The 13,458-nt window shown below is 41.5% G+C and overlaps 1 protein-coding gene across 3 annotated transcripts in view; it reads right to left on the bottom strand.

Moving 5' to 3' along the window:
- The window catches only part of EP400 (E1A binding protein p400), a 3,509,270-nt gene that overhangs the window by 36,999 nt on the left and 3,458,813 nt on the right, over positions 1–13,458 (bottom strand). The gene's annotated exons all lie outside the window — the stretch shown is intronic.

Consider the following 13,458-nt stretch of genomic DNA (forward strand, 5'->3'; position numbering starts at 1 on the left):
TCCAAGATGAAGTAGGTCTTTGAAGGCTGTCAGGGCATTTTGAACAGCTAGCATCTCTTTTTGATTGATATGTAGATGCTTTTGGTTTGTGGACCAGGTGCCCCGAATGCCTCTTCCTGCCATGTGTGCCCCCCAGGCAAAATCTGATGCATCCGTCATTAGGCTCTGCCTGGCTGGGGGTAGTGAGAATGGCTGTCCCTTGTTTTGGTGACAAGCCTTTGCCCACCATCGAAACTCCTGTTGCAGGCAGGGAATGAGAGTAATCATTGTTTCCAGGCTGTGGCAATGTTGTGTCCAGACACTTTTTAGGTACCACTGAATTTTCCTCATATGCAGTCTTGCATATGGTATTAGTAAGATGCAGGATGCCATGAAGCCCCAAGCCTGCAGAATTTTTCTTCCCGATAGCTGGGCCTTTGTTGCCATTTCCTTGAAATAGGTAGTCAGTTGCCTTTGTTTGTCTGGAGTGAGATAAGCCATCTGGGCAGTTGTATTTAAGCTTGCACTCAGGAATATTATCTCTTGAGAGGGTACTAGTTTTGATTTCTTTTTGTTGACTGTGTACCGTAGGCATGTTAAAAGTCTTTTCACAAACGTCAGATGCTGTAGTAGAATGTCCTTGTTCTCTGCTTGTATGAAGAAGTCGTCCAATTAAGGATATATTTGTATTCCTCTTTGTCTGCAGTAAGCAATTACTGGTGCCAGGCACTTTGTGAAGACCCTGGACGCAGTAGATAAGCCAAAGGGCAGTGCAGAGAATTGGTAATGCTTTGAGCCAGCCCTGAATCTGAGGTATCTTCTGCATGATTGTCTGATTGGGACATGCAGGTATGCCTCTTTTAGGTCTAAAGTCACGAGCCAAGCCTTGCTGCCCAGCATGGGCAGAAGCTGCTGCAAAGTCAACATCTTGAATTTTGGTATATCCAGGAAAGTGTTTAAAATAGATAGGTCCAGTATTGGTCTCCATGCTTTGTCCTTTCTAGGTACCAAGAACAGTCTTGAGTAAAATCCTTGTCCCTGCTCTTGCTGTGGCACTTGTTGAATAGCCCTCATGTCCATGAGAGCTGCGACTTATTTTTGAGCCTCTGCCCATTGATGTTTTGGCAGGTCTGGCCAAATGTTTGCCCTTGGCAGGGTATGGAAGTAAAACTTGTAGCCTTGTGACACTATGTCTAGAACCCATTTGCCCTGGGTTATAATGCGCCAATTTTGAGAAAAAAGTTCTAGTTTTCCCCCTAAGGGTGCTGCCAGAAGATAAGTGCTTGGTGCAGGCAGGGGGAAGTCATTGGGACTGTTTCCTATATGGTTGTGATTTGTCTTCTCCACCTTTAGAGGTAGAAGCACCCCATTGCTTAGACCTGTAGGAACCTTATGGCTGTGATCTGCCCCTTTGAGGTCTGTCTGAGATGGAAAGGGCCAATTCTTTGTAGGCCAGTGTCTGCTAAATCTAGGTGGCTATACTTGTAAGAAATCCTTGACCGTTTGCATTGATTTAGCTTTGTCCTCCATTTTCTTTAACACCTCTTCTGCCTTAACACCAAACAAGGTATCATGTTGTAATGGAGCATCTAATAATTTTGCTTTAACATGATCACGCAGATTTTGTTCCTTTAACCAAGCATGCCTCCTAATGACAGCACCCGCAACAGCGGCCTTGCAGGAGGCCTCCAGAGAATCAAAACTACATTGCAAAGTATGCTTTCCAACTTGTTCAGCTACATGCAATAAATCTTGCATTTCTTTGTTTTCTGCACATTTAGAATTTATCATCATTTTCTCTTTAAGCAGTGTCATGATATATTGCTGATATTTGAGCATATGAAACCAGCAATTTAAGGCCCTTATAGCTAAGGTAGCAGATGTGTAAATCTTTTTTCCCCATTTATCCAGTGCCCAAGAATCCCTGTCAGAGGGGATAGGGTTTTTTTTGCAGTGGAAGCCTTGATCCCTTTGGGACCCTGAGAAATAGTTTCTGGGTCTGCAGAGGGTTTTTTGAAAAGAAATTTATGAGAGTCAGGGACCCTGTAGTATCTGTCTGGCTTAACAGGAGCTGGAGGTAAGGAGTCAGGGGTCAGACTAGACTCTTAGAACACATCATCTACAATGTCTAACACAGGTGGAATAGCTACAGGCCTGTGTTGAGGTAATAAAAGGAAGTCTCTGAGCCTCTTCTTAGATTCTGAAAAATCTTGGCTCTCCCAGTGGAAGTGTTCCCTCATGGTATGCAAGGTTTTCCCTAAAGAGTAGTCCTCAGGAGGAGAAGCTGAAGGAATCGATTCTTCAGCATCAGAATCCTCATAGGGGGGAAGAGAATATTCCTGATCAGAAGAGGAATCAGAAGAAATGGAAACCTGATCTGAAGATTCATAGTCTGTCTCTTGCCTAGGCCTCTTATCAGGAGGGGGATGGGAACCCCTGATCAAGGTAATTAAGTCTTCGGCCATTTTGAGCATCTGTTTTTTTGGGCATGGAGGCCTGTCCATGTGGCTGGTGAACTTGTTTCTTTGCCTTTAAAGGTGTTTTACTCTTTGCCTTTGAAGTCGGTTTAATATATAATTGTTTAGGTCTGAATACACCCTCAGAAGCCGATGCCTGCTCAGCGGCTCCGGACCCATCTGAGGGAATAATATCTGAGGCTCCAATACCTTGGGTTTCCAGCGGCCTGGCCGACTCCACGTGGGAGTCGGTAGCAGCCTGCGACTCTAAAGTAGTGGGCGTCAGGGGCTGCGAAAGCGCCTCACCAAGAACCGGTGACTTGCTTAGGAGAAGCTTCGTCATCGGTTTTGGATCTCAGTCGCCTTTTTCTTTGCGTTTTTTGTGAACTCCGGTAGTCGGATGGCTATCCGACAACACTGTATAATTAAATCTTCACCCAAAATAACAATGCAAAATTGCACCGGCGCTTAATAGTGCGTTGGTTAAATCTAGCACAAAACCGACAACTAGAAACGTCGTAGTCAGGGCCTAGGCAAGGAATACAGTAAGAATGAAAGTCCTTACGAGGTATTTGCTTCCCACAAGAAATACAATTATTAACTTTTTCTGACATTGGTCTGGAGCAAGAAAAAAGTTTCCCCAACGGGGTACTTAGCTTTTAATGAAGACTTTGGATCTGAAACTCGAACACGAAAATCTCAGGAGTTGGCTGACCAGCACCTGCGAACTGCTTCTACTTCGGGAACCATGCGGCAAGAAAGACTGAAGAAAATGGTGTTGGCTGCATCTTCGACCTGACGTCAGGGAAGAGGCGACAGCAACTGACCAGGACCCAAGACTTTGGAATTCAGGCCGACTGAGGGCAACCTGCCAGCAGGATAACCCAAATGTAATGAATGCAACAGTGAAACATGAAGAACATCTGGCTATGTCTTCCTCGAAGGAAGGCTTTAACATGCCTTTCAAAATCAGCTTATTCTTCCTTTCCTGGAGTATTCTAGGGCTAAAAGAATGACAAAAGAGACACGTTTCTTGTAGATGTATGGACCCTAAGCAGTACACTCAGATGCTATGTCCATCGGTGATGGACATTTTTTGCGAATATTTAATATACTTTTTAAAGCCTGACTGTTTGTGTTCTTTAGGTTCCTTAGACATAATGGCAGTAGAGAAAACCAACACACTCACACAAGAGAGGGACTAGATCTTTTAACTTGAGCAGATCTAGCCCTAACACCAACAAAAAAATAAAAGGGCGTTACTAGGTTCTCTAACTTAAACAAACCTAGTGCAAGAAGAGAAAAAGGAACAAAACTGGAACCTCTAAGTTAAACGGTCTAGTCAAAAAACACACACTCACGGGATACCACACACAAACGGCCAACAGGCCCAAGTAAATTTTAAACGGCAATAAAGTCAAATCCGGATAAAGACACAAATCACAATAAGACTGTCAGCAAAAGACTATGACAGAAAAAAATTCACTAGAAGCAAAAAACTCCTAATAAGCAGTAATAATAATAAAAAGGAATCACTTATCCATGGCCAACCAAAAGAAGCTTCCGATTGAAGACGCAGCAAACGAGATCTGGGGAATGTGCTCATGCACCAAGGGATACCTCCTAGCCACGAGCCAATCAGAAGTTTTCAGGCTTTCTAAAGCAGCCAAGTCGGAGCCCACATGTAATAATGGAGGTGAGATAGGACTACATAACATCAAACATTTATGAAGAGTTATGCATTCCTTAGCACTGTTGGTGTGTGATGACATATTTTCATCCATCCAGTATTCTACACATGACAGATGGATAAAAATATCCATCCAGTACTGTCCACATGATCTCTTAAGAACAGGAACTAAGCAGCTGAGGGAATGTATTTTCTTTCACTGAGGAAACGTCACAGTTCTTAGAACTCTCATCACTTTCTGTCCACCCAAAAAACAGCATCCAGTCTACAACAGATATCACCTGAATCAGGAACAACACATAAAAAGCACAACTGTGTACAGACACTCACTATTTTAAAGTATTCATTTGTTACTGAGCTGCTCATCATGGACCCTCTTCAGTCAGAACCCAGGCGGCAATGGTAAATCCAACAATGAGGACAGCTCACAGTAGTCAAACATTTTGCATGTATTTTAGGAGTTAGGCGGAAATGAAATAGTCAGAGAAAAACAGACCACAAGAGAATGTGCAAGTTACACACATGCTGTGACAGGAACTCAATCTGAAATCGGGACTGTAATCCAAATGCTAGAGTGGTGACACACAAACTGTACCTACTGAATCTTGTACAACACATAATGTACAATTGTGTAAGAACTTATCATAACATTAGATGTCCCACTGATCGCTGTTGTGGTATTGTTATAGGCTGCCACCACTGATGTCTGGCTGGGGTGCCAAAGCTTTACCTTCCCAATGTTTCATGTCTGATGCATGACCTCAGATTGTAAGCATACAGGTATACAAATGGACGTACGAGCATGAATCCTCAGACTATCTCCAAGCCAGTGGCCTGAAGATTACTAAGAGAGGGAGACCATTCAGTCAGGGAGGGGTGTAGCTTGAGTAGGTGAGTAACCTCTTCTTGATTCCATTTAGAAGAGCAGAAGTTAAAGCAGAGAGAGAGAAGAAAAAGGTTGAAGTAAGCCAGAGAAGAGGGAAAGAATGGTGGGAAGGAATACCGTAACAGTGATCATAAGAACTCTACTGTTATGGTAAGTTCTTACACAACTGTACTATGTCCTGACTGAAATCACTGTTGCAGTATTCCTGACATATGGGTGATTCTGAGAGCTGCAAAAAAAGAGTGACTGACTACTGAGTGGATAAAATGTCTAGCAGCCCAAACAGGACAGAGCTAGCAAAGGCAGCCCTGAACTTGGACTTGAAAAAGGCATCGATTTTGTAGTATTTAATGAAGGTGTGTACAGAGGACCAAGTAGCAGCTTTCAACATACACCTGGCATCTACTCTCTTGTGAAAATCCCCAGAGGAACTCACTGTCCTACTGGAATGAGCTTTTGGGCAGAAAGGCAAGGGACTTACCATAGTGTGAATAGCAGAAGGAGATGGTCTTGTATATCCACATTGCAACAGTCTGTTAGGAGACTTGTTGCCCCAACTTAGGGGTCATAAAAGATACAAACTACTGGTCAGTCTTCCTGAATGATTTAGTTTTGTTTAGATAAAATCTCAGTTGCCTGTGAATGTCCAGAGAATTGAAGATCCACTCCCCTTTTCGGGAACTGGGGAAGAAAGTGGGTAGGTGAATAGCCTAATTGAAGGACAACTCATTCACTACCTTAGGTATGAAGGATGGATGAACTCCAAGAGTCATCCTGTCCTTGAGGAAAAAAGGGAAAGGCTGGAATGGCTATGAGAGCTTGTAATTAAGAAACTCTGCAACACAGAGTTGAGAGCCAAGAGAAAAGTTTCCCAAGTGCAGAATTTTAAAGAGGCAGAAGATGCCGATTCAGAGGGAGGCAATGTAAACTTTTCCAGTACAAAATTGAGATCAAAAGGGAAGAGATGCTTTTCCTTGGTGGGTTAAGATGCAGAACTCCCCAGAGGAAAAGCTTGACTTCTGCTCTAGCCATAAGTGGGTGTTAAGAGGCAGGCTGGCATTGATAGCTGACAGGTCAGCTTTTATGGAACAGTAATCCAAGCCTGAATGAAGCAGCTTGCAAAAGTATTCCAATACAGCAGGGACCTGTGAAAAGAGTGGGTTCTGATTAGGTTTGCAGCACCAGTAAGAAAACATTTCCATTTAGCTATGCAAGTTTTTCTAGTAGTGGGTTTTCTGGCTTCCTGAAGTACTTGAACAACCTCCTCAGAAAATAGGTACCTTTGAGATTAAAATCCTATCATCCACAGAGTAAAGCTGAATGAGGGAAGATTTGAGTGGACAAGCAATCCCTTTTGAGTGATCAGGTCCAGTTGTAGAGGTATTTTCCTGTAATCTCCCTTTGTCAGTTGAAATAGATGGAAAAAAAACAATGATGCCTCAGCCAAAAGGGGCCAGCCAAAGAACCGGGTGCTTCCTTTTGTGCTTTTAGAAAAATTTTTGGAAGAACAGATAGTGGAGGACATGAATCAAGGAACTTCACTGTCTACTGGAAGGAGAAGGCATTTGTCCTCCAGACTGAGGGACAAGGTTCCCTGGTGCAGAACTGGGGGAGCTGATGGTTGGTTGGTGATGCAAAGAGGTCTGTCTGTGGTGTAGCCAAATTGAAGGGTAACTGCTTGGAAAACCTGCCTGTTTAAGGTCCAACTGTGGGGATCCTCAACGCAGAAGCTTAGAGAGTCTGCCAGCACATTGCCATGTGAGTGAATGTATGTGGCTGTAAAAGTGATTACCACCAAGGTGCCCAAGTTCCATGCCTCCTGTACTAAATTGCAAAACTGGTAAGACCTGGTGCTTCCCTGCTTGTTTTTGTAATACATGACTATGGTGTTGTCCATGTACAGTAGGAGTGGTCCAGGTTTCCATAGGTGTAATAAGGTCTGCATTGCTTGCAGAACAGCCCTCATTTCCTTCAGACCAATACGCTCCTTCAGGAACTGTGGTTGCCACCTGCTCTGTACCCAGTGTGATTCTGTCCATGCCCCCCCATGGTTCGTCCAAGGCATCTGTCTGAACTTCTTAAAGAGGAGGAGGTGGTGTGAAAGGGAGTCCTGGGTTGAGATTGACCTGTTACTTCTACCAAAGTAGCTCCTTTTTGAGATATGAAAGGAGGGGAATCAATGGGTTCAAGGGATGGGAGTGTTGGGACTACAAAGACTTCAGATACCACTGGATTATTCTCATGTGAAGTCTGGCTAGGGGAAGTATAGGAAAGGTGCCGGCCATAAAACCCAAAGTACTTAGTATTTCCCTTGCTGTGCATTGTGCTGCAGAGGAGAGATCTAGGAAAAAGTTGAACAGACTATGAACTTTCTCCTGATGGCAGAAGGCATGCATTTTTTTGTCCAGCTTACAAGCCAGGAAAATTGGGCTCTGCAAAGGAACCATATGGGATTTTTTACTTATTGTGAAACTCAGACCTGAGAATTTAGTGTGAAGTGTAGACTCTGAAGGAGGATTCCTGGAGACAGACAGCTTGGAACAACAGGTCATCCAGGTAGGGAAAAAGCAGAATGCCACCACTGGAGCTATACCCTTTGTGAACACCCTTGGTGCTGTGGAAAGACCAAAACGCCAGAGCATTCAATTGAAAAAGTGAGGAGTCAGAGAAGAATCTGAGGAATTTCCTGTAAGAAGGATGAACTGGTATGTGTAAGTAGGCATCCTTCAGATGTAGGGACAAAAGAAAGATCTGGGGAGAATGAAAATCAAGAGAATGGGAAGACAGAGCATTTTTGAAAGTTGGTACTGTCAGGAAAGTACATACAGAAACGTCTAGGATGGGTTTCCATTGTAGTCTTGTTCTTGGCAACAGAAAAATTCCGGAGAAAAATCTTTTTCCTATGAAGGCTTGTGGGACTTGTTTGATGGTGTCTTGATTCAAGAGGTCTTGAATAATGGAGGCGAGTAGAGAGAGCTGGTTGTGAGGAGGATGTGGCATGCCTTTCAGAGGAGAAATGTTTTCCCAGGACATGGCATAATCATCCTTGATGATGGACAGGACCCATTTGTTTTGGTAATAGCTTCCAACTGACCATCGTTTGGAAAGAGGAGTTATGGGCCTAAGGGCAAGAAAGGGGGTGCTTTGACAGAAGTCACAATTTTTTTTATTTTTATTTCCAAAGGGAGGCCCTTCCAGATGTTGGTTCCCTTTGAGGTTTGTCACGGTATTTTTCCAAGGGTTTTTTTCCCAGGTTTGTGAGTTGCACTAGGGTCTCTTCTGAGGAAATATGTAGATTTAGATGAGTAGTTACTGTGGTATCTGGGAACTAAGGCGAGTAGAATCTGTTTACAGTCTTTCATTGTCTTATCCTTGCCTTGGAGAGTTTTGAGCAGAATGCTAGCCTGAAGACCAAACAATAGGTCTTTGTCCAAGGGGAAGTCTAAATGTTTTGATTTGCAATCCTTAGGAATAGGCTGACTATGAAGCCAAGCATATATTTGAATAATAGATCCAGTAGCTGCTGCCCTATAAGTATTCATAGCATTGTAACTGCATTTAATGCTGTGTCTGGCATTTTGGGTGGCCTGTGAAAGTAAATTCTGCATTTGTTGCTTTGATTCTGCAGTTTGAAGGACCAGCATAACTTTTTTCAAGGGCTAATGTACAGAAATCAAATTAAGTCTGGCAGTTAACTGCCCTAAAAGCAAGGGTAGAAGAGGTGTACAACTTATTTCCTCATCTATCAATAGCCCTACTGTCTTTGTCTATAGGTAGGTAGGGCATTACAACTGGGTAAGAGCTTAGTGGGGCTTATCTGAAGCAAGAGGCACTGCAGAAGGTTCTGCACAGAGTTCTTGCTACTTTAGGTCATCAGGCACCTTGTAAAAACCTGTCTGGTCTTTTAGGAGCTGGTGGTTGAGTGTCAGGCACTGACGAGATGGACTGGAAAGTGTCCTGGAAAGCCTCAAGGACAGGAAGGACTGGGGAAGGAGGAGGAGTACCAATTTCCAAGACGCTGTAGTACCTCTTCTGTTCGTCAGAGATCTGAGTGGACTGACATTCAAAATGTTTCATCATATTCTGGATAGTCTTCCCAAAGGAAGTTTCTTCAATATGGAAATCTAAACAAAAATAGTGTAAGCATACAAGTCAGGAAGGTTCCTCAACGGGGTACTTATCAGTGAAAACAATCCAGTGATGCAATGGTACTAATCACCAAATGGTGATCAGTCCGATGAATGCATGTTCCGCATTCAGGCTGGTGGTGAGATAGCTTGAGGACTAATGTTCATACATCTGTCTATATACCCCTACGCTTACAAGTAGAGGTCATGCGTTGGACGTAGGGAAGGTAAAGTTTAGGTACTCCGGCTAGATGTCAGCAGTGACAAGCCATATGTCAGGAATACTGCAACTGTGAGTTCAGTCAGGACATCAATACATGTTTGAAAAGAATCACTGCTACAATTATTTTGAAATTTGAATGGAATTCAGCTGGAGACTGACATTGGTTAGTATTTCAACATCTTTAAACAGCATAACATTCCCAGGGACAGTGGGTTAAAGCATGGTGAGCTCAGGTCTTCAGTGGGAGCCTCTGTTGTAGAAAGTGCGCGCGCACACACACACACACACACACACACACACACACACACACACACACAGAGTCTGTACCACCCTGTGTTCCCTTCTAAAGTAAACAAAAGCCTACTGAAGGCAGGGAAGTGGCAAATGGTCACATGATGCAATAAAAATCTGTGAATGACTAAACCACAACTAGGTAAGCACACTATCCTACAATATCTAACTAAAAACACAGCATGCATGATCACACATTAAAAATCTGTGAATTCTTTAACAGAATTGGCAAATAAATCTCTAGGATAAAGATTTTCTAAATGCATCCTTCCACTTATCTATTAAACCACTAATGAGAAAAATAATTACTCTGGAGACCAGACTACATGCCCCAAGACTAATTATTTAAACATTGGTGATGCTATCATTCTTTGGCAGTACTCAGAGTTGCAGCCTACTACTCAAGCATCTATGGTTAAGTACGCTCACACAATTTTACTGCACTTATAAGACTGCCACTCCAGAGGAAAAAAAAATCATTACCTGAACAGAAGACAGCCATTTAATGCAATTCCTGATCTCAAATGTGGGTAAATGGACTTACAGCATGCTTGCAAGAATTGCAGTGCCAAATTCTGCTTTGCTTCTTGACGGGACTTCTAGTCTGTAGTACTTCTAGAAAGAAATAATGGATGCCCAAACCACAAACATTCTGGATGGAACCAGTTCTGAAGAAGACTGCAGTGTTGGCAGCAGAGCTGCTATCACATGCCATAATTCATTACTACAATACATTTTACATTTGAGCATAACAAGGTTTGCCAGTCATTTGGCAACTGTCTCCTCATTACTGAATTAAAACAAAAAACAGGTTTGTATGTTTGTCTGAAAGGTTTAGGTCTACTGATATAGTATAAATTGCCTATGCACATCCATGGTGGATGAAGGCAGCTTTATATGCTCATCTGCAGCATGAAGAGTCCTGCAAGCTGAATAGTGCTTGGTCAGGAGATTAAACAGGCATCTCCTGAAGAAGATTTGGGCTTGGATATTATGGAAAACACTCCCTGTTAGTTATGAAGCAGTATCAAAATCCTTAATCTCCTAATCCCCTCCACATGTGGATCAGTTAGAGTCTGGCACAGGCTAAGGCAGACCATGGATGACAGGAGCTGGTAGCAGCTGATAGACATCTAGCGGATCTTTAAAAAAAAAAAGATGTGGAGGGAAGGAAATAGTTGAGAAGGTAGTACTGGAAAAGTTACAATTAACAGGTGATAAACAGTGGAGGGAAATGACTGTAGAAAGCAGCAAAAACGAAGACTAGTAGTTAAAAGTAAAATTCATCTTAAGCAAACAGATTTACAGTCCAACAGCTAGTTAAGATGGTAAGGTAAGAAAGACAACATGAATTAAAAAGTATAAAAATTTTAGTTTGTCCATACTTGTCAAAACAGTCACATTATGAGCTTTCCCTTATCTCTCTAAAGGCCCTTATGAAAGTGTACAAATGTGGATATACATTTTAAAAGTTTGTTTGCAGAGTTCTGAACTGCAGGCCACTATAGAAAACGGATTTCCTGAAGTTTCAGTTATAAACACTGTGACCAACCCAACTGCTTAAGTTAACTCTGAACGAAGAAACAAAATCAGAATTACAGATGAATTAAGGAATCTTGTTCCACACAATCGGAATATATTGAAAAATAAAGTTACTCCTAACGTCAGCTTTATTACTTATGCAAAACGTTTTGTTAAGAGAGTGTCTAAATATTTTGTTACAATAACACATCTGCAAGTTTGGAGTAAGTGTCAGTTCTTCTCGACAGAAGGCTTTGTAAGCTACTATCACCTTCCTACTCATCTAACAGTAGTAGTGCAGTGAGTAGAATTTTAAATGCTGACACCTTGTTTAATAGTCTGAATTAGAAACTGATCATACTGTTTTGAAAATTTTCTTTGAACCATCTCTAGTCTATTAAAAGGTCAGAGGGTACAAATGCAACATGAACTATTGTATTCAAGAACCAGTCTGATGCATGTCCTAAAGCTCTGCTCACAATGATGTCCACATGATTTTTAAAGTAGAAATTGTGATTTTAATTGCCAAGTCTTTACAAGCAGTAACTTCTAGTCCTGCTCCTTGCACCAAATTGGTTCCTTAAAGTCTTGGCTTACCAAAAAACTTGCATTTATTAAGACTCAAAGACATGCCAGATGCAGATGCCTGGCTTGTGATTTCAAACAAATAATGACTTATGACTTAAAAGTCTTTGCTACTTACAACAGTAAATCCTATTTTGCAGTCATCTGCATATTTATTAAGCCAGCAAAAATGTGTAGAGGAATGGTAAAAAAGACTATGTTAAACATTAAAGGGCCAACGACTGAGCCCTAAGGTACACTACAAAGGATTTTAGCTGGATGAGATGGGAAAACTTGAAAAATACTCTAGTAATTCTGCTTGACAGCCAGTTCATATAGAAATTAAAACTTAATGCAATCAATGGCACATATATTACATGATGTGGCAGGCAATCAAAGGCCTTAGCTAAACTGAGAAATATGTGCAGCAGAGTAATCCATTGTCATAGGTCAGTGTTATATGAATGTAAAACTCAACTACATTTGCAACTGTGGATTTACAGTGAAGGAATCCATGCTAGTGGACCTCTATTACATCAATTGTCAAGTCAACTTCTGATACAAGAAGCTTTTTTCCTAGAAGCAAAGTAATACTAACTGGTCAATAGTTTTTAACATCTAACACTTTTCCTTTCTTTAAAACAGGATTTATAGACGACTGTTTCCACATAGGTGGAACTGAACCAGTACTATGCAGTTTACTGAAGATGAGATGTAAGCAGGTACACAAGTCAGATTTAATGATTTTAATCATTACAGTAGGTATTTTGTCTGGGCTCACTGAGGTAGTGCTTATAATTTTGACAAAATTCTGATTTCTTGGGGAATTTTGTTTCAGAATGTAGGGGCCAATTTTAAGATCACCAGTAAGAAAAGTGTATTGGGGCAGGCCCATATTCCTCATAAAATAAATATCTAAAGAGGACTTTGCTTATTGTAGTGGTCACGTAAAAGCTTACATACAAGAATGTTAAGAAAAGCAGCCCTGTTATGAACAGGGAGCCATTTAGGATTCCTTATTGTGAGACACTGGTGCTCAGACTGAAGACTGAGATGTACAAACCTAAGAATTTTATTCTCAGTTTTCTGGAGTATGTTGAAGTTTCCTGCAAACTGGAGGCCAATGAAATGGAGTAAGCATTCATGCCTAATTAGCAAGATCACAGTAGCAATGGTATGTCTAACATTTTGGCATGCTGTTATTCGATATTAGGTTCTGTAAATAACTAACAATTTTATGTCAACGTGGAGCTTTTCTCCCTGGGCCCCTGCTGACAATGGGATATTATCCCAGTTGGATTTTCCCAGTAAACAAATGTCAAATAAAAAAACAAAAAATTATATTTCATAATTCTTATTAGTGTTTGCGATTGGTCTACAGTGACTCTGACATTTCTTTATATCTGTTTAGTCAGTCAACATTCTTGCAGAAATATAAATATACAATTGAAATAAGACATTTTTAAGGAGTGAATTTTGTGAATTCCAGGTCCCGTCTTCTTAACTCCTTCCTTCCTTAAGTAAATCAGAACACATATTTCCCAGCATGCAAAACTTGGCTAACTACTGAAATTGTTCTCAGTCATTATTAGGCTTCTTCACCTTCAGACCATAAAAGCCTCAACAGGTCTATAGTCCCAGAGGAAGGAAAGAGTGCAGTTCTCAGTGACAATATAAACCAAAAAAGCTGTGTATTTTTAGCTTGACTAGCTGTACCATAA

The sequence above is a fragment of the Protopterus annectens genome, chromosome 1.part0, assembly GCF_019279795.1.
Source record: "Protopterus annectens isolate FY-2018-M chromosome 1.part0, PAN1.0, whole genome shotgun sequence".
Taxonomy (NCBI): Eukaryota; Metazoa; Chordata; order Ceratodontiformes; family Protopteridae; genus Protopterus; species Protopterus annectens.